This window comes from Lathyrus oleraceus, chromosome 4, assembly GCF_024323335.1.
Source record: "Lathyrus oleraceus cultivar Zhongwan6 chromosome 4, CAAS_Psat_ZW6_1.0, whole genome shotgun sequence".
NCBI lineage: Eukaryota > Viridiplantae > Streptophyta > Magnoliopsida > Fabales > Fabaceae > Lathyrus > Lathyrus oleraceus.
In genome coordinates, this window is record NC_066582.1 from 391,488,505 (window position 1) to 391,508,540 (window position 20,036).

General features: G+C 36.3%; 1 long non-coding RNA gene and 1 other non-coding gene across 3 annotated transcripts; both read left to right on the forward strand.

Annotated features, from left to right (window-relative positions):
• The first annotated feature begins 6,708 nt into the window (after positions 1-6,708).
• Positions 6,709-6,815, forward strand: LOC127077331 (small nucleolar RNA R71). The gene has a single exon (XR_007787165.1). It is a non-coding gene; the product is annotated as a small nucleolar RNA R71 (small nucleolar RNA).
• An 8,135-nt stretch (positions 6,816-14,950) lies between these two features.
• LOC127075614 (uncharacterized) lies at positions 14,951-17,068 on the forward strand. 2 transcript variants are annotated; one of them, XR_007786611.1, is made up of 5 exons: positions 14,951-15,495; positions 15,588-15,937; positions 16,081-16,157; positions 16,269-16,649; positions 16,723-17,068. It is a non-coding gene; the product is annotated as an uncharacterized LOC127075614 (long non-coding RNA). The 2 variants fall into 2 exon arrangements; XR_007786612.1 differs by lacking the exon at positions 16,081-16,157.
• Positions 17,069-20,036: the final 2,968 nt, after the last annotated feature.

Sequence of the window (20,036 nt, forward strand, 5' to 3'; positions counted from 1 at the left end):
AAATTCCTACCAATGTATGCAACAAGATTAAGTTGCTTTGAGGTTAAATCGAAGCAACTCAGATCATACACCTCAAATTTCAAATCCATGTATCTTTCAATATACTTGGAATTGGAAGAAATGGAGGCCAAATTCGAGCACCTCAGCATTTTCCCTTTAAAATGATGTCCTTACTTTTTATTTTGGTGGTGGTTGATGGTGGACCAGTCCGGTAAGGTCCACCAGAGAAGATGAACAGAGCCCTAGCTCTAGTAGTGTGGTGGCAAGGTCGTATCCATCAGATCATCTCTCCATGTTTTAATCTCAACCCTTCTTTGTGATTACCACGCATGTACACACGTTGACTGTGGCATTTGGTGGAAGCGCACGCTTGGCCATCAAATTTGCCACCTCAATTAATAAGGGAGATCTTATGGCCCTTGTTTTTCTGAATTTTATTTTAATTTCTGAATTTTCATTTAATCCCTTTATTTTTTTTAATTCATAATAATTTCATTTTTAATCCAAAAAATATGGGACTTTCACCAAAAATCTTTAAATATTTTTCTCTTTCATATTTTGAATTAAAATTATTTTTTGGATTAATTTTGATATTTTTCATGAATTAAATGTTTTTGTGCATATTTTTAATTATTTTAAAATACTTCTGACTTTCCAAAAATCATGAAATTTTTTGTCTAAGGTCCTTTGACCTTGGTTCACCTAGGATAAATCCTTTGGCCATTTATTTGGTGTTTTGAAGGGATTTTAGGTTTTGTCCATATTAAAATGCATTTTAATTCACTTTTAATTTCATTTTTAATTGATTAAATGTTAACAAATTATGTTGAGCCATTTTTATGATCTTGTGATGTTTGAATTTCTGTTTGGGCCTTGGTCACAATTGATTTAACTTTTGTTTGATCAAAATCATTGGATTTAGGGGATTGATGAAATGTACATTTCATCTCCCAAAATGAATGGATGGTATTAATTAGATGAAATTCCTCTCATGATCAATTTGTGTTTCTACTTCCCCTTCCCTCTTCATCTTCATCCCTATTCTCTCCCAATACTTCATTTGACCAATGATTTCTCTAATGTCTAAATGCTAATTGATTCATCAATGACCTTATTTCAAATGAATTAATACAAGTCTGACTGAGATAGGTTCTTCCCACTTTTCTTTTAGTGTGTGGTATATTTTAGGAGTTTGGTTCTTTGTATAAAATTTCTAACATGCATTAACATCTATATTTTCATTGTCCGACCTCAGATAGTTGTGACTTTTACATAAGTCCAATTACGATTGCTTAACATAGAGCTAAATTTGACCCTCAAGGCATAATATTCTAGTAAGTGAGATTGTAAGCCTCCCATTCTTCATGGCATTGTATGAAAACTTGACCTTTTTTCCTTTCATAAGACCTAGTGGCATACTTATTGAATTATCCAAGTTGGATCCCTTCTCATGGAAGCTAATTTGGTTTAAGGATTCATACTTGTGAATGAATGGTTGAGTGTTCTCTAAAGAATGACATAATCAATTAAAAATCATCACTAACATTTGACTAATCATTGACTAACTTCTTAATTAATATTGCTTTACTTTCAAGTCATTTACTTTATGCACTTTAAATTTCAAGTACCTTTATCATTCATTGCCATTTACATTTCATGCAAATTGTTTATGTTTCAAGTCCTTTTCACTTTGCTCACTTGGGCCATATCTTGTGATTGTATATATTGTTTGCTTGCTTTTGTTTTGTTTGTGGTCTTAGGATCCTAAAACACCTAATAAGAACAAAAGCCCTAAAAAATATTTGTTGGACTGATGGGATTTGATCTGAATTCTTGGACTTAGAACTAGGCAACACTCCCTACGCTAAAGGACTTGGCCAATGCCAACATCTAAGAATGAGTTATCTTTGGTTGTGCCTTCATCTGATGCAAGACCTTGGACCTCTTTGATTCATCTGCTACTTTGTCTTTATGCTTAATTATTTATTTTGTTATTATTATCTATGTCTGATGTTTTGTTCTGAGTTGATCAAGAAATATTTCATCCACTACATGGGAAGACACTGAAGACTACTAGCTATTGGATTGCTTGCTTGGATATTATGGCTATCTTTATTTGATGCCTTGATCTTTACATAATGCTTGGATATTGCTCATTGCTTATTGCTTATTGCTTGTCAAAGTACAAAGGAAAATGGGTTTCTATATGACATTTTTGTCTGTTGGATTGCATCCCATTGGTCAGATCTTTTCAACTCTTGACTCTTAATTTTTGCCTATTCTCTTTATCTCCTCCCACTTCTTTCATTTCAAAATCTCTCCCTCTTTTTAAAAACTTTCTTTGCTTGTGGTTTCAAACTTAGACATATTTTAATGATTAGAAACCTTGGCCTTATGCCATTGAATTTTTAAACTTTTTTCTTAAATCAAACTTTTAAATAAACCTAACCATATTGACTTAAATTTCAAAAGACAGTAAGAACTAACAACCCCATTCAAACCTTTGGCCTCTTGTACCTCTTTCTTCGTTAAACATTTTGCTAAAATCAATTCATCAACTTCTTTGAAATTTTTACCACAAACTACGGGGTTTTGATCCCTCATTTTTATGTTGGTACGTAGGCATAAGACCGAAGGTCTTGTCAAACACAAAAATATAATTAATGAATTCTTTTCTCATCCCCACACTCTATATTTTATCAAACATCATTTATACCCAAAAACATATGCACACAAAAAGGGCTCCCTAGGAGTACCTAGGACATTTTGGGTGCTAACACCTTCCCTCTGTGTAACCAACCCCTTACCTGTAATCTCTGGCATTTTATTAGTTTTGATTTGAAAACTTCTTATCTTTGGGTTTTGTTCGTACTTATACCTTTTCCTTTGAAAACAATAAAAGCATAGTGGCAACTCTAGTTTTATTGACGTCAAGTTTATCCATAGCTTGATGGTCATGAATTTACCGCTACAGCCTCATGACAGGCATACAAGATAATGCATGCCTCTGGTTGGTCCACACATCTTCTAAGCAGTTGGTCAGCACATTGTTTGTAAATAAAATATCCATCCATAAAGTAACTTTTGGTCATATGGAAGAACATCTTCCTTTATTGAGAGTTAAAGTCTAGTGGAATGTATCTGTTGACCAGGTAGTTGACAATATCAGCATACCAAGGTGTCGCGCCATAGGTAATTAACAATAACTGTTCATCAGGAAAACTCTCTTGAATGTCTTTATTGTTCTTATTCTGCACTTCCTATGGTTGTCTTGAAAGATGGTCAATAACCAAATTCTTTACTCCTTTCTTGTCTCTAATTTCTAGGTCAAACTCTTGTAAAAGTAGCACTCATCTTATCAATTTAGGCTTGGTGTCCTTCTTGGCAATGAGATACTCTATAGCAGTATGATCAGTATACACAATGACTTTTGTTCCCACCAGATAGGATATAAACTTGTCAAAAGCAAATACAACAGCTAGCAACTCTTTTTCAGTTGTGGTGTAGTTGATTTATGATTCAATTAATGTCCTACTAGCATAGTAAATGGTATGGAACATCTTGTTATGTCTTTGGCCAAGCACAACTACAATGGCAAAATCACTGGCATCACACATCAACTCAAAGGGCTTTGTCCAATCAGGAGCCTTTACAATAGGTGCAGAGATCAGCGCCTTCTTCAATAGCTTGAAGGAATCCATACATTCTTGACTTAAGACATAAGGTAAATCATGATGCAGTAGTTAGCACAGTGGCTTAGTTATCTTGGAAAAATCTTTGACAATTTTCTATAAAATCCAGCATGGCCCAGAAAACTTCTGATTCCTTTGATGTTTACTGGAGGTGGAAACTTATCTATAACTTCCACCTTTGCTTGATCCACTTTTAAGCCTTTCTTTGAAATTTTGTGCCCAAGAACAATACCTTCTTTCACCATAAAATGGAAATTCTCCCAATTCAGCACAAGATTGTTTTCTTCACATCTAGACAACACCAACTCCAAGTTATCAAGGCATTTCTTGAATGATTCTCCAAAAATAGAGAAATCATCCATGAAAACCAGCATGGAATTCTCAATGATATCTAAAAATATTGCCATCGTGCAACATTGAAATGTGGTTGGAGCATTACATAGTCCAAAAGGCATTCTTCTGAAAGTAAAAGTACCATAAGGACAAGTGAATATAGTCTTCTCTTGATCTTCATATGCAATGGCTATTTGATTGTAGCCAGAATACCCATCCAAAAAGCAATAACACTCCTTAACATCTAACCTATCCAACATATGATCAATAAATGGTAGGGGAAATGATCCTTCCTTTTTGCCTTGTTCAGCTTTCTATAATCCATACAGATCCTCCATCTAGTAACAGTTATTGTAGGAATTAATTCATATATCTCGTTGTTGACCATTGTCATGCGGCCTTCTTTGGCACACTTTGAATTGGACATACCCATACACTATCAAAGATAGGGTAGATAATACCAGCATTTAACAATTTGATAATTTCTTTCTTGACCACTTCCTTCATAATTGGATTCAACCTCCTTTGACTCTCAATCCTATTCTTGGATTTCTCTTCCAACAAGATTTTATGCATGCAAATTTTGGGAATGATTCCTTTAATGTCAGAAATTTTCCAAGCAATAGGCCCCTTATGCTTCTTTAGGAGTGTCAGCAGTTGACCCTTCTGCCCATCAGATAAATCACTAGCAACAATAACTGGAAACTTCTATCCTGCCTCCAGGTAAGAATATTGCAAACAAGTAGGCAGTTGTTTACGTTCCAACTTAGGGGGAACTTCTACTGAAGGTGAGCTTTGATTCTTAAATTCAGTGGTTAACCCCAACACCTCCACAGGTTCTTCATGAGTATGTGGTTTTCACAAAGGTCCATTAATGATACCATCATGTTAAACATCATCTTTTTCCAATTTTCCTAACTCTTGCTTCAACACGTTGCTTGTGTTGAGTAGATTCTTGTGGATGATTCCTTCCCAACTTGAGATCATGGAGCAGTCAACTACATATTCTTTAGGATACTTCAAGATATTGAGTACATTGAACATAACTTTCTTCCCATTAACTCCCATAGTAAGTTCTCCTCTTTCCACATCAATTAGAGTTTTGCCTGTATCAAGGAAAGGTATTCCTAATAGAATAGGAGTCTCTTTATCAGCATTAAAATCCATGATAATGAAATCAGCAGGGAACACAAACTTTTCAACTTGCACTAGCACATCTTCTATCTTCCCTAAAGGATAACAAATACTTCTGTCAGCTAGTTGAAGAGTGATTGTTGTTGGCCTGGCAGCTCCAATTCCAAGTTTCTTGAAGATAGACAAGGGCATAAGATTGATACTTGCCCCAAGATTACATAATTCCCTTCCATATGAAGTATCTCCAATTGTACAGGGGATGGTAAAACTTCCAGGATCTTTTAATTTTGGAGGGAGTTTTCCTTGAACTAACTGGCTGCACTATTGAGTTAATGCAACAGTTGCAAACTCACATACTATTTTCCTTTTACCATGCACATCCTTCGTGAAATTTGAATATTTTGGCATTTGTTGGATAGATTCAATCAATGGTATGTTTATGTGAAGTTGTTTTAAAATTTCCATGAACTTGCCAAACAACTGGTCTTCTTTGGCCTTCCTAATCCTTTGGGGAAAAGGAGGTGGTGGTCTTTCTTGAACAAATTTCTAGGCTCTGTCGATTCTGGCATGACTTATGGTTGTTTTTATGAATTGGAGGTCATGCCAATAGAATTCTTGTTAACAATTTCTTCATTATGTCCTTCTAAAGAAGGCTCCTTAGTGGATTCCACATCATCTTTTGAACTATCATGAGCTGGTAGCTCTTCACTCGATTGTTTGTTTCTTGGTGTGAATCCTTCATATTCCTTCCCACTTTGAAGTTTAATGACTTGACAAGTTTCAAGATTCTTAATTGCAGATGCTGAAGCTGGAGCTTCAGTAGAGCTTGGAGAGCACCCATATTTCTTAAACTAAGTGCAGTGGCAATTTTCCCCACTTGATTCTCTAAGTTCTTGATGCTTACTCCTTGTGCTTTAAATTGGTTCTTGGTCTCTTGAATGAAGGATTTCAAAATGTTTTCTAGCTGGTTATTCCCTTGATTTACCATAGCATAATTAGGTATAGAAAAGCCAGGAGGATGTTGTGGTAGTTGAGTTGCTTGAGGCTTTGGTTGATTTTGGTTATTACTCCATAAGAAATTGGTGTGATTGCGCCCACTTGGATTGTAAGTGTTACTGTAAGGGTTTTTATATTTGTTCTTTCAACATAGTTAAATGAAACTGGATTTGTTGAGTATTCTTCAAATTTATGAGCACCTCCATAATACACACAGGCAACCTCTGATGTGTTAGTTACGACCTTGACAGGTTCAGGCTTTGTCACTTCAAGAGTCATCATATTCTTTATCATCTGATGGATTTGAGCCACATGAGTAATAAGAGATATCATCTTAGTGACCTCATGAAAACCAGTTGTTCTCTTTTGAGTCAAATTAGAAGTTGCCATAGTGACAGCCCATTGATATATATTGGCAGTGATACTCTCAATTAACTTATAACCATCTTCAGAAGACTTAGACAAAAGGGCTTCACCACTTAAGTCATCTAACATGTTCCTTGAGGAAGGCATTAATCCATTGTAAAAAGTATCAAGCTAAATACATATTGGCTTGCCATGGTGGGGACATTGTCTAAGAAACTCCTTGAATCTTTCTCAAGCATCAAATAGGGACTCGTCCTCTTCTTGTCTAAACGAGGTTATCTCATTTCTCATTTTAGCATTCTTGGAATGAGGGAAATACTTGGCCATAAATTTTTCAGCCAAATCATTCCATGTGGAAATGGAATTAGGCTCCACGGAATTTAACCAACTCTTGGCTCTATCCCTTAGAGAGTATGGAAAGAGCCTCAATCTGAATGCATCATCAGTGACACCAGGGATCTTAAAATTACTAGCAACATTTAATAATTTTCTCAAGTGCAAATACGAATCTTTGTTTACAGAACCTGAGTATTGGCCAGTAGTTTGCAACATTTGAAACATCATAGGCTTGAACTCAAATTGTGTTGTAGTGATTTATGGTCGTATAAATCCAATTTTCATGGAATTCAGATCAAAGATTGCATAATCTCTGATGTTCTCATCCCTTCACTGGAAATATCAATAATATTATTGTCTTCCATGACAACTTATTCCTTTTCTTCGTCTTGTACTATCCCTTAAAACTCTGGTAAGTCAGCCATAGAGAAAGGAGGGGGGACCCCCGGGCAAATGTCCAGTAAGTTGAAATCTCCTTAGTACTTTGAGATTTCTTTTAGCTTCAGGAAAATGTCCAATAAGGTCTTCGACCATAAGGAAAATGTCAAGTATGTGGCTAATGGGGTATCATTATTTTCTTGCGAGAGTATTGAGATACCATACTGGAAGTCCAATGTCACAATCCACACCAGCAGAAGCAAAGCAGATGTGAGAGATAGATCAGAAAAGGTTGCATTTGACGATGGTAATAAGGAAAAGAATTTGAAGATCATCATGTCAATTGCGACAAGCTTACTGGCCCCAATCTTCAAGTGGCTAAAAATGAGGAGCTAGCAATGTCTAGAGTGTCATGCCATCAACCTCTATCCTTTGGTCTTCTGTGCATACAACCATGGTTTGATCCTCATCTAAATCAACAAGCCCAAGGCTAAAGATTTTGAAATCAACATAAGAATCAGTAAAATAACTTGGAAAGAAGGAAGGTTCCTCTTGATCCAATTCCTATGACATACATCCAACTTTGCAACCGCTGATTCAGAGCTCACTGGTGTTTCCCAGTTATCTTGAGTCGGTCCCACAACCTTACCCACCCGGGTATGATCCAAATATGCAATGTGGATATTAAGTTGAATCAGAAGGGCACTCAACCGAGGACTATAAGGCCTTCAAAGGACAAGTACATAACCTTTCTAGAAGGGAACATAGTGGTGAATGTCAACCTCTCGCCCGAAGGAGTGCAAAGACTTCAGAAAGCTCATCTGAAAGCCAATGGATCAAATAAGAAAGTATATTATTGGCGTTGCTGATCATTTATCGTTTTGCATTTTTTTATTTCTTTGCATGTTAAGCACTTTGTTTTCTTTTAAATTTGTGTACTCTGAATGGTAAGATTAATGAAATGTTTATGTATCTTTTGAATTAATCCATTCATATTTACTCATTTTTTTTCATTTATATCAAAAACAAAAACAAAATATGTATGGGCTCACTAGTCTTTATCAAACTTTTGTGTTAACAAAGATTGGAGGGAGGATGATGAAAATTATATAGTTGAATTATATTGGTATGCTTTCAATTAAAACTTTTATGATGACGTAAGGCATTATTCCAATCCCTAAACACTGAAGAGATAAGTAGTTAATCCCTAGTCAACCACTTTGAGCCTAAAAGTTGTTGTTTCTTTCACAATTAGAAACCCTTTAACTTAACCAGGGGCAGGGTAGTTTATTCAGTTAATCTGACTTTGCATTCAAGTTGCAAGAGAAAGCATCCGACCTGAGGATCAACCACACACTTCGCACACATCTTCAAGTATCGAAGAAGTCATGAAAATCCAAAAAGTTTGCAGTGGTTGTTCCTCAATAACCAATAACATGGAAGTCACAACTTCTCAACAAAATCAAAAAAGAAAAGCTCGATAAGTCAAAACACCACAAAATAATTTAGGCAAAAACTAGGGCATCTCGATGGACCAAAAGCTTTAAGAAACGGTCTAGGAAAAATTAGGGATAAAAATCAATCAAAAGCGGTCGTCAAAATCCTCAATAAAAACAAAAGGAAAAAAATAAAATAAAGTGACTGTCATTTCAAGAAAATCTCATCTTAAATCCTCATCTTTACCCTGACACTATTAAACTCTCTTGAGATTTGAATTGATATGAAAATTAATTGAATGTAGGACCGGAGTTAATCAAGAAGAATGGGTGGGTTAAAATTAAGTTTTGAGCCTTATATCCTTTGTTTAAAAAAACATGAATCAGACCACGTTACAACCCTTACAAGACCTAATTGTGGTAGGTTTTATTTTCAAAGCATACTACAACAAGGTTACGTAACCTGACTCCCAAACGATCTTTGTTAATCATTTGTGTTAATCACACCACCTTGCACACAATGAATGGTTAGATCAACATTGCATTCTAATCATTGACTCATTCACTGTATTTCACCAAATTGATGTCAATACATTTTGATTTCAAATTTTTGCATAAGCGCTACATTAAAATTACCATTTTCGAATGAACTATTTTAACTGCAAGTCAGCATATAACATCAAAGGAATCCCAACAATGTGTAATCAATTGAGGACCTTGATCATGAGAAAGAAGTCCAGTCAGTGGAAAATCACTATGAGCATCAGTCAACCTGTGACAATCACACCGAGAGTCAGTTAGTCAAGAGAAAATCTTCAAGACTAAGACTAGGGCAAGCCACCACAAGGAGCACAATGAGTCCATCTCTCTAAAAGTTTGTCAATCAGAAGTCTTCCATTCTAAGATTTGGTTAGTCAGGGCCAGACCACTACAAGGTTTAAGACATTGGGTCAAGCCATATTGAGGTCGTCTCATGGAAATCTACTTCTAAACTCCTTTCAAAGTGAACATTTTTCAAATATCCAACTGACTAGGGAAAGATAAACCACATAGGGGCAAGTCCTTTCCATGATTTCAAGTTGTTAAAGCAAACTTTGCCATACGTCAGCAACCGTTGAGTTCAAGATGAATGTAGAGGAATCATGTTATCACCCCATCAAATAACCTTTGCGTTTTGAATAAAGAAGTTTCGCTGCAAAGGATCCTATCCATTACCCACCATAGGGGCATTTTGGAAACCTTTAAGTCATTGCGTAAGTCATTCTCATGTATTAATCATATTGACTCGCTCTAGCATTGACATTTGCATATTATGATCATTCATATATCGTGCATAAAAGAAAATCCAAATCATGCATATCTTAAGTGTAATTCACGCTCATTTTGCATTGACGTCGGTCTCTTTGGTTGATCCTATATCCATTGACCTCAAAAGTCCAATTTTGATTTGGCGCCTTTAAACCATAGTTCAGTTGCCGCTGGCATAAAATCCGTTTGAAGACGGTATATATTTTACTAATGCCTTTGGTTAAGTCCAGTCTCACCTGGAAAACTCTATTTGAAGTTGGTATATATTTGAATGATGCCTTTGGTTAAGTCCAATCTCGTTTGGAAAATCCCGTTTGAAGTCGATATATATTTTACTGATGCCTTCGGTTAAGTCTAGTCTCGCGCTGGAAAAATACGTTTTAAGTTGGTATATATTTTACTGCTTTGTAGCATCCCCATGAAAATGTCCACTAGCTCAGTGTCTGTCAAGGTCGACCTGACCCTTGAGGCCATTTCACGTCATCTCTGCGCATACTCTTTAAAAGTTTCATTAGACTGTTGGGCTTGATTCTGAAGTTGTAATCTGGTAGATGCCATGTTCATATTATACTTGTACTGGTTCAAGAAATCATCAGACAAATCCTTCCAGGACCTTATCTTCCTAGCTCTAGATTCATGTACCAATCCAGAGATGCCCTAGGCAGGCTGTCTTAGAAGCAATGGATTAGCAGCTCGTTATTATCAATGTAAGAGTCCATCTTTCTGCAATACAAAATAATTTGACTGTGAGGACAACTCAATCCCTTGTACTTGGGTAGATCAGGTACTTTGAACTTTTGAGGGAGCACAACATTGGGTACCAAACACAGTTCTCTGACATTCAATCCAAGAGCAAAGAAACCTTCAATAGCATGGATTCACTCCTCTAGGAATTGATATTAGGCAAGCATAAGTTATATGATCCCAGGTACCCTTTGAGTAGAAACTCTAGGAGGAGGTTGAACAGTATTCTATGTAGGCGTCTCTGGCATAAATTGAGGAAACATCTAATGCATCATAGTCCGATTCAAAGTCTGACCAACTAGAGTGCCATCTTAAGAAATTTGATCCACAATTTACACATTTGGAGCAAGAGGTTCCCCAGAATGGGCATACTGGAGTGCAGTGTTGTTAGGAAAAGGTGGAACCATAGCAGCAGAAGCATATGGATTTGGCTGAACAGGCAGAGCAGAGATAGGGAAATTGAGAGGAGGACCCTTATACTCAGGTTTCTGATCATCAGTATTGTCAATGTTTGTAGCAGGTAACTCTTTTGTTTCAACCCCTTGAGCAAAATAAGGATTAGGCATCCCCCATGGGAAAGCAACATTCACATTAGTAGGAGCAGTAACATAGGATTGGTACAACATGAATGGAGTTCCATTAGCAAACTGAGGATTGTAGGTATTAGGCATCCCCCACGGGTAGGCAGCAGCAAACCTACTGGGACCAGCTTGAGATAGGGGTTGGCTAACAACATCATATTGAACAACACGATCAGTAGGATCCATCACAACCAAAGTTGTATCGATAGTAGAAGTCACTATAGTAGCATCAACCTGATTGATAACAACAGTGTTGTCCCTCTAAGTTTGCAGATGTTTCAGGATGGTACCCATTTGTCCTTAGAGAAGAGCTAGAGCATCCCTTATTGCAGCATTCTCTTGTTCAAAATTAGACATAATTCTCTGTTTGCGGGATCCGGTGAAGTACCGGTGAGTCGTCGTCTTTCTGAAGAGGATGAAGACGGATATAAGCATTTTTCATTTCAGATAGAAAATTTCATATGAATGAATGGGATGTTTATGTAAAAATATTTTTTTCTTTCTTTTTTCATATAGTTTTTCTAAGGAATTCTCGAGTTTTTATTTGTAGCAAGCAATCATAAAGTATAGGAAATAAAGGCGCAAGATAGAACTGATAATGAATAAACCCTTTTATATTCATAATAATGAATCAAAGAGTATAATTATTAAAATTTTGCCCCAAAGGCTACATCTAGTATGCTAAACAAGGTAATAATGAAACCCTTCGAGCATAACTAAGCATCTACTGATATTGGATCAACCACCACTATGTATTCTTGAAGGCATAGACTGAATTGGTTTACTCAACAGGTCTTGTAGCACCACCTCCTTCTGATCTAAAAGAACTTGCATATGAAGAATGTTTCTTTCCTAGTGTTTAGCTTCTTGCGGAAGTTGATCAATATTCTTTATACTTTGATGTGCTTGATCCTTCAACTCTCGAATCTCTTCAAACCACTTGTCAAGTTCTGTCTGGTGCTTAGATAAAGAAACCTTAACTTTTTAATACGACTTTTTTCTTCCTTTAGCTCCTTCTTGTAACCCTCTAACTATTCTTAAACCTTCTTGAGTTGGTCTTGGCAACTGATCTCCACCTTGCGTGCTTGATATTGGGTGTCGGTGAACTATTTCTTCTTGATAAACAAACTGTCAATGGTTCCTTTCAAAGTGTCACCTACTTTCCTCCTCTTGAACTGCTCCTATCGGGCTTCCTCTACTACTTGGGATGTGTCGCACCTCGAAAAAATGATAATGCGGTCCCTTGCGATGGAACGTGGAAAGAAATATTGTTCGAAACAAAGTCGCCACCGAACTTTATTTATCCCAATGAAGGACTAGGAAAATATCGAGAAAACCTTTAGAAAAATAGAATAATGGTCGTCGCAACCATATTCGAGTTCGGGAGTCGATTACGCAAGGGGAAGGTATTAGCAACCCCCACGTCCGTTGTACTCAACGGGAACCTTTTAGTTTGATTTGCTATTTGACTATTAGGTGACTATTATTTGCTTGCTTCGAGTGATTAGAATTGATGATAGATATGGATGAAGACCTCAGGAGGGGGAAATGGGAGGTTTTTTATTAGTGTGCTCGCGAAGATACAACAATCTCCTGCCTACGTATCCTTATGGTGCAATAAGGAAATCAGAGCATTCGTAGTTCGGGCTACTACGAATATTTGGTGTGTTTAGTTTTGATGAACGACTGTGTAGGTCGGCGTTCTAACGGCTAAACGCTGGCTTGTCTACTCTCAGTGGAGGCTCTAGAACTGGTTTGTTGGGCGCATTAGAAAGGATTAACAGTGTTCTTTTTGAAAGAGTTTTGGTCACGCGGGGGTGACAAGTTGAATTGATGTGTTTGATGTTTGATTGGTCTCGATCGCGTGGGGGCGAGAAATTAGATTTGATTTGTTTAAGATCTTTTTGAAGAACGACGAAAGATTGAGCAATGTGGTGCACACCAATCGTTCAATTGTTTCGAGGAATAATAAGGTGAACGCCTTCTACTCCCTTTTCGTTTGAATTATTTTGAAAGTTTATTTGCGGATATCGAATATGTACGGTAGTGAGGCGTACGCCTCCTACTTGCTTATTCAAAGAATAATGAGGCGTGCGCCACTTATTCCTTTATCCAAGTTTATTTAGCGTGTTTTAGTCGGAAGTCGATAATTTGAGCAATGTGGCGAGCGCCAATTATTCAAATAATCGAGAGATGGTGAGGCGAATGCCTCCCATCTTTTATCATCCGAGGTTTAAATTGTAAAAGATATATTTTTTAAATGTTGTATAAGAAAATGATTTGAAATTGAATTTGTAGGTTTTGAAAAGGTCGATGATTTGAAGAATGTGGCGTACGTCAATTATTCAAATAATCAAGGAATGGTGAGGCGAACGCCTCCCATTCTCTTCATTTGAAGTTTAATTTTGTAAAGTTTATTTTGAAATTGTGTTTGACATAAAATGTGATTTGAATTTATTCGATTGTGGTTTTAATTTGATGACGAAAACTCGAGCAATATGGTGTACGCCAATTATTCGAATAATCGAAAGATGGTGAGGCGAACGCCTCCCATCCTTAATTATCGGAAATAATTAACAGAATTCGAAATTTGTAGTTGATTTAAAAGAAATGATTTGAAATGTTATGGTTTGAAAATAATTTGAATATAGAAATTATATTTGATTTGAAAAAGTGATTTGAAATTGTATGATTTAAGGTTTAATCGGGTGACAAGAACTCGAGCAATATGGCGTACGCCAATTATTCAAGTGCTTGAGAAATAGTGAAGTGAACGCTTCCTATATCTTTTTCATCCCAAAATTAATGTTAAGAGAAAATCCTTTTGAAGTTAAATGGTTTGAATTCGATTGCATTTTTAATTTGATGACGAGAATTCGATCAATGTGGCGTACGCCAATTATTCGAATAATCGAGAGATAATAGAGCGGATGCTCATTATTCCCTTTTTCATCCAAAAGTCAATTTATAAAATAGTCTTTAAGTCCTATAAAAGAATATAAAGTTTTTTGAAGTGTATTGCTGAAAATGATTTGAATTCGGATTTATAGAATTAATCGGGAAAAAAATAATTTTGAAATGGTGATACAAATGAAAATAAATTATTTTCTTAATATTGTTCTTTATGTTTTTATTATTTTTATTATTTGTTTCTATTTATTAAGGCAATAAAGTCTTGAGGATATGTAAAATAAAACTAGAAACAAACTGGATTAAAAGATGGGCTTATGCCAATACACAAACAACCTTTCAACTTAAATGAGTTCGGTGTTAAGCATGATACGACCCAACTCATATCTAAATTAGGAATTTTGGAAAAATCCTGTTAAAAGGAAACTCAACATGCTAGAATCGCTACAAACGGTATCAATCCAAGTGAGATTCAACAAGCCATTAAGGCTACTGCCACGTGGCGTTAAGTGAGAGAAAGAAAATCAAAAGAAACGTTGGACTATGGGAAATCAGTACCACTTTTGAATGGCCATGTTAACGCTTTTAATTAGTACTATCGAAAAAATAAAAAATAAACATTAATACAAAGAAAAGCGAAATGTCATTCCTTCCCTTTGTGATAGACATCTACTGCACAGGGACCTTAAAAAGTCATGTTTATCTAATAATTTCATTAGTACATAGAACCAATCAAAAACCCAATTGTAATGAAGGGAATTAAAAGAAAATTAAAGAAAATAATGCATAGTGATTATGCTTATAAAAGACAGTAGCTTTCTAAAACTTCACCTTCTCTCTCCACAAATTCGTCATATTCCCCTCAGCTTTTTTATTTCTCTTCCTCAGCGGTCAGGGGCGGTGGCCGCCGGCCAGCAACCACCCTTCGAAACACAGAAACCCAAACACCAGCCCCAGCTTATTTTAATCCTTGAACACGGATTTACACCTATCCTCCTCTAATTCCCTACCCGTTGTCTAGATCGAAACCTCAAACTCTAACTTTGTTAAACTTACAATTTATCTTCACGACAACAAAACAGAACAATATTCGATACCTAAATAGGAAGAGTTATGCTAAAGAGTTTATATGGGAATCAACAAGTCAAAGCTCCACTTGCGTATATGTATACGAAGCGAAGATTGATTTCAAACAACAACCTATTATGCTCATGCGCTTGATTCAAAGGCCAGGAAGAAGAAAATACCGGTCGGGGATTTACCAAGAGGGTCTGTTTTAAGGTAACTGTTTGATCTTCCTTTTGCTTTGTCCCATCTCCTTTCTCTTTCAACTTCTTTTCTACGTAATCTAAAGATGGGTTCGATTTGTCTAGGATTTAGCTCGATTAACCCAAGGCTTCAATGAAGAGCTCTGTACTACCCTTCATATCTTTAAGTTGGGAAGGAATCTACAAAGTAATGATAGCGTCTCCCTTGATTTGTTGCGATCGGGGCGTACTCTTACTTGTCGACACGAGCTTGTTGGATTTCGCGCAAAGTAACGGTTAAGGAATCCCCATCTAGCCTTCAATGGTTCAATGCTCCCTTTTATAAAGTCCAATACAAGGTTCAATCTGCTCCTCTTTCATGAGCTGGAAAATCTTTGGATGAATCAATCCGTTATCCAAAAGAATCTCATCCAGATTTGGTGGTCCTCCCTTTCGACGTGGTCCCCAAAATGAAGGTATTAAAGTTTAAGCTTTGTCTGTAGCGAAATCTCTCAAACACGTTGTTTATTTTTAGTTTCTTATTCACTGCCGTGAAAGATCTATATGTCACGGTAAGAACTTTGCTTTTACTGTCATGTAATTCTTGAATTTTTCATAGGTTTTGGTTAACTGATGTGAAGAGGAGAAGTGACCACTGATGTTCTGCAGGATATTGCCATGAATTCACACATTGATGTAGGGTGGTTAACTATTGATATGAGGACTTTATAAACAATTTAACTTGTGATATTTGTTGGCTGCTTAATGACATTTTCATGACACTTTGGTTGGGTCGGTTTTATGCAGGTTGTGTTTTCTGTCCTGTCAACTGATATGACAGAGAGGCTTCTATTCATAATTCCAAGAGTTTGTAATTTCTCCTAGTTACCTTGGCAATGTGATGCTATTGTGCTTGTAACGAGTTGTTGCGCCACTTATGTTGGTCTGATGGATAAAAGTGCCTCCAGGATAATGTCATGGATACTGAGGTGAATGGTTGATGAAGAGTGCGCACCAACTTGGTTGTGATTGAATGGTAACCTCATGGTCTTTGGATGCCCATATCCAATCCCTGCAGGTGTCAACTGTGCAGTCCAAGCTCCTGACTATGCTGCCTTGACATATGTTGCGAAAGAGGTCGTGGGTTTTTACACTAACAACTTCGATTTCGTTGGTTGTTTTGCTCAGGTTGGACATGTTCTATCTGTATTCGGAATTTGGTCTGCAGTTATGATTTTGACAAATTCCGTTTTGGTTGCAGGTTCTATATTCAGAGTTGATGGTAATAATCTCATGTATTCATCTATGTTTTATCTGGGGGCACATGGATTCTTATTCGCCTTACCGACACGGCACTGTTGGCTCTTGGATCTGCAAGTCATCTCATGGTGCGAGAGGGTACTCTTATAATGTCTTTGGAGACCAATGCAGGAAGAGGTCGGGGCGATCTGTCATGGAAAATTGATGTGTAGTCTTAGTTTTAGAAATTTATTTCTTGTATTTGGCTTGTTTGTAATGTCATTTAGAAACTAGGACTGCTTATGATCGACTGTATGATGTGTTTCCAATAATGACACTTGAAACAAATATGTTTGTTACACCCAGAATTTTGTTCAGATAATGTGATTCCAAACTGATACTCTTAACCCATACAATGTTGTATTCTGAAATTCATGGTCATTTGATGCGCGTATGAACACTTGATCCTCATCCTAAGACTTTTCAATTCATGACCTAAAGAAATGATGATTATAAAAATGAAGAACAAAAATTGTGAATTTAAGTCATTCACTTAATATCTGTCAAATTTTGTCAACTTGGTTCAACAAGGTGCCAATTTAAAGTAAGCAATGTTCTCAAACCAATTGTGATATCATTACAAGTTATGGATTACTTTGGCGTGTCAACGATTACTGTCTGTAATAAACCATGTTCATGACCTTGCTTATGGATTTAGTATTATGGTGTTGGCGAGACGAAACTCAAACATGACCTTGATCCATACTAGTATCCCACCTCAAGAAGTATCCTTTCATTATGTCCTTTCATCGTATTCGTGTAATAAGCCATACTTTTAGATGAAATTGAAATCATGAAATGCATGTTTCTAGGTAGTACAGAAATGATACAATAGTGATATGAAACTAAGGTGAGGTATTCTCGTGATGAAATGTATGTCATGCTATGCATATGATGCAAAATAAAAATGAAATCAATTCTATGAAAATTTAAATATGCCCGGACAAAATTGGGGTATGACAGTTGCCCCTATTTAATTATCTTGAACTAGAAAGTAAGAATGACGACGGTCTTCATACATTCATGGTGGAAGGTAATTAAATATAAAAAGACCCAAATTTTGTCCTTTTGAAATGCAATGGAGAAATGCAGAAAGAAAATGCAATGGATTCTAAAAACACCAAGGTGATAGGGGTAGAATGTCAAATCAATGCCAACCCTCAAATCGACATTCAAATCTTGCACATGTCTTTTTTGATGTAAAGACAAAACTGAACATGTTTTCTGGCACCAAAAGGATGACAGTGGATTTAATTTCTATCACCAAAAGGATGATGGTTATAGTGTCACAACAAAGATCGCCATCACTAAAAGGATGATGGTAAGATCGATAACAAATCTCGCTATCACCTAAAGGATGAAAGTTAGACACAATTCAAAGATTTCCATCACCAAAAGGATAATGTCCGTCACCCCAAAAGGATGATGGTTATTCTGATAATGTTTCCCATTACCGAGAGTATAGTATCAAGGCTATCACCAAAAGGATGATAGTTGGCTCATCAACTTCAAAGATCACCGTCACCAAAAGGATGAGGCTAAGATCCAACAACAAAACCTGTTATCATCAAAAGGATGATAATAAGTCAAATAACTTCAATGATCACCATCACCAAAAGGATGAAGGTAAGATACAAGATAAAACTTGTTACCACCAAAAGGATGATAATAAGTCGGGAGTCATCATCACCAAAAGGATGAAGAAACTACAAACAACATAACTCGTTATCACCAAAAGGATGATAATAAGTTACAACAATTTAAATGATCACCATCACCAAAAGGATGAAGGTAAGAACAACAACATAACTTGTTACCACCAAAAGGATGATAATAAGTCAATAACTCAAACGATCACCATCACCAAAAGGATGAAGGTAAGATCAAAAACAAAACTTGTTACCACCAAAAGGATGATATTAAGTCAACAACTCATATGATCACCATCACCAAAAGGATGAAGGTAAGATCAAAAACAAAACTTGTTACCACCAAAAGGATGATAATAAGTCAATAACTTCAAAGGTCACCATCACCAAAAGGATGAAGGTAAGGCCTAATAACAAAACTTGTTATCACCAAAAGTATGATAATAAGTCAACAGTCACCATCACCAAAAGGATCAAGGTATAATTAAAAGACAAAAATTGTTATCGCCAAAAGGACGATAATAAGTCGACAATCACCATCACCAAAAGGATGAAGGTATTATCAAACAACAAAACTTGTTACCACCAAAAGGATGATAATAAGTCACGATCACCATCACCAAAAGGATGAAGGTAAATTTAACAACAAAACTTGTTATCACCAAAAGGATGATAATAAGTCGACAGTCACCATCACCAAAAGGATGAAGGTACTACACACAACAGAACTCGTTATTGCCAAAAGGATGATAATAAGCATACAACTCAAACGATCACCATCACCAAAAGGATGAAGGTAAGATCGAACAACGAAACTTGTTACCACCAAAAGGATGATAATAAGCCAATAACCTTAAATATCACTGACACCAAAAGGATGACAGTAGGATCAAACAAACAGAACTTGTTATCACCAAAAGGATGATAATAAGGACATAACTTCAAAACTTGTTATCACCAAAAGGATGATAGCAAGTCGAGACAAACTCAATGATCGCCATCACCAAAAGGATGAGGGTAATATCAAAACAAAACCCGTTATCACCAAAAGGATGATAATGAGTCCATAACTCAAATGATCACCATCACCATAAGGATGAAGGTAAGATCAAAACAAAACTTGTTACCACCAAAAGGATGATAATAAGTCAATAACTTTTACTGATCACCGTCACCAAAAGGATGAAGGTAGGATCGAATAACAAAACTTGTCATCACCAAAAGGATGATAATAAGTCGACAGTCACCATCACCAAAAGGATGAAGGTACTACAAACGACAGGACTCGTTATCACCAAAAGGATGATAATGAATCAACAATCACCATCACCAAAAGGATGAAGGTGAGATCATAATTTCGAAACTTGTTACCACCAAAAGGATGATAATAAGTTATAATAACTTCAAATATTGCTGACACCAAAAGGATGACAGTGGGATTGGACTTTCCAAATGTCTCCATCACCAAAAGGATGATAGTTTAAACCAAACTCCATAATCCCTATCACCAAAAGGATGATATTTAGATTGAATTGGACGTCACCACCAAAAGGATGATGATTGAATCAAAATGACAAGGATTACTTATCACCACAAGGATCGCCGACACCAAAAGGATGACGGTAGG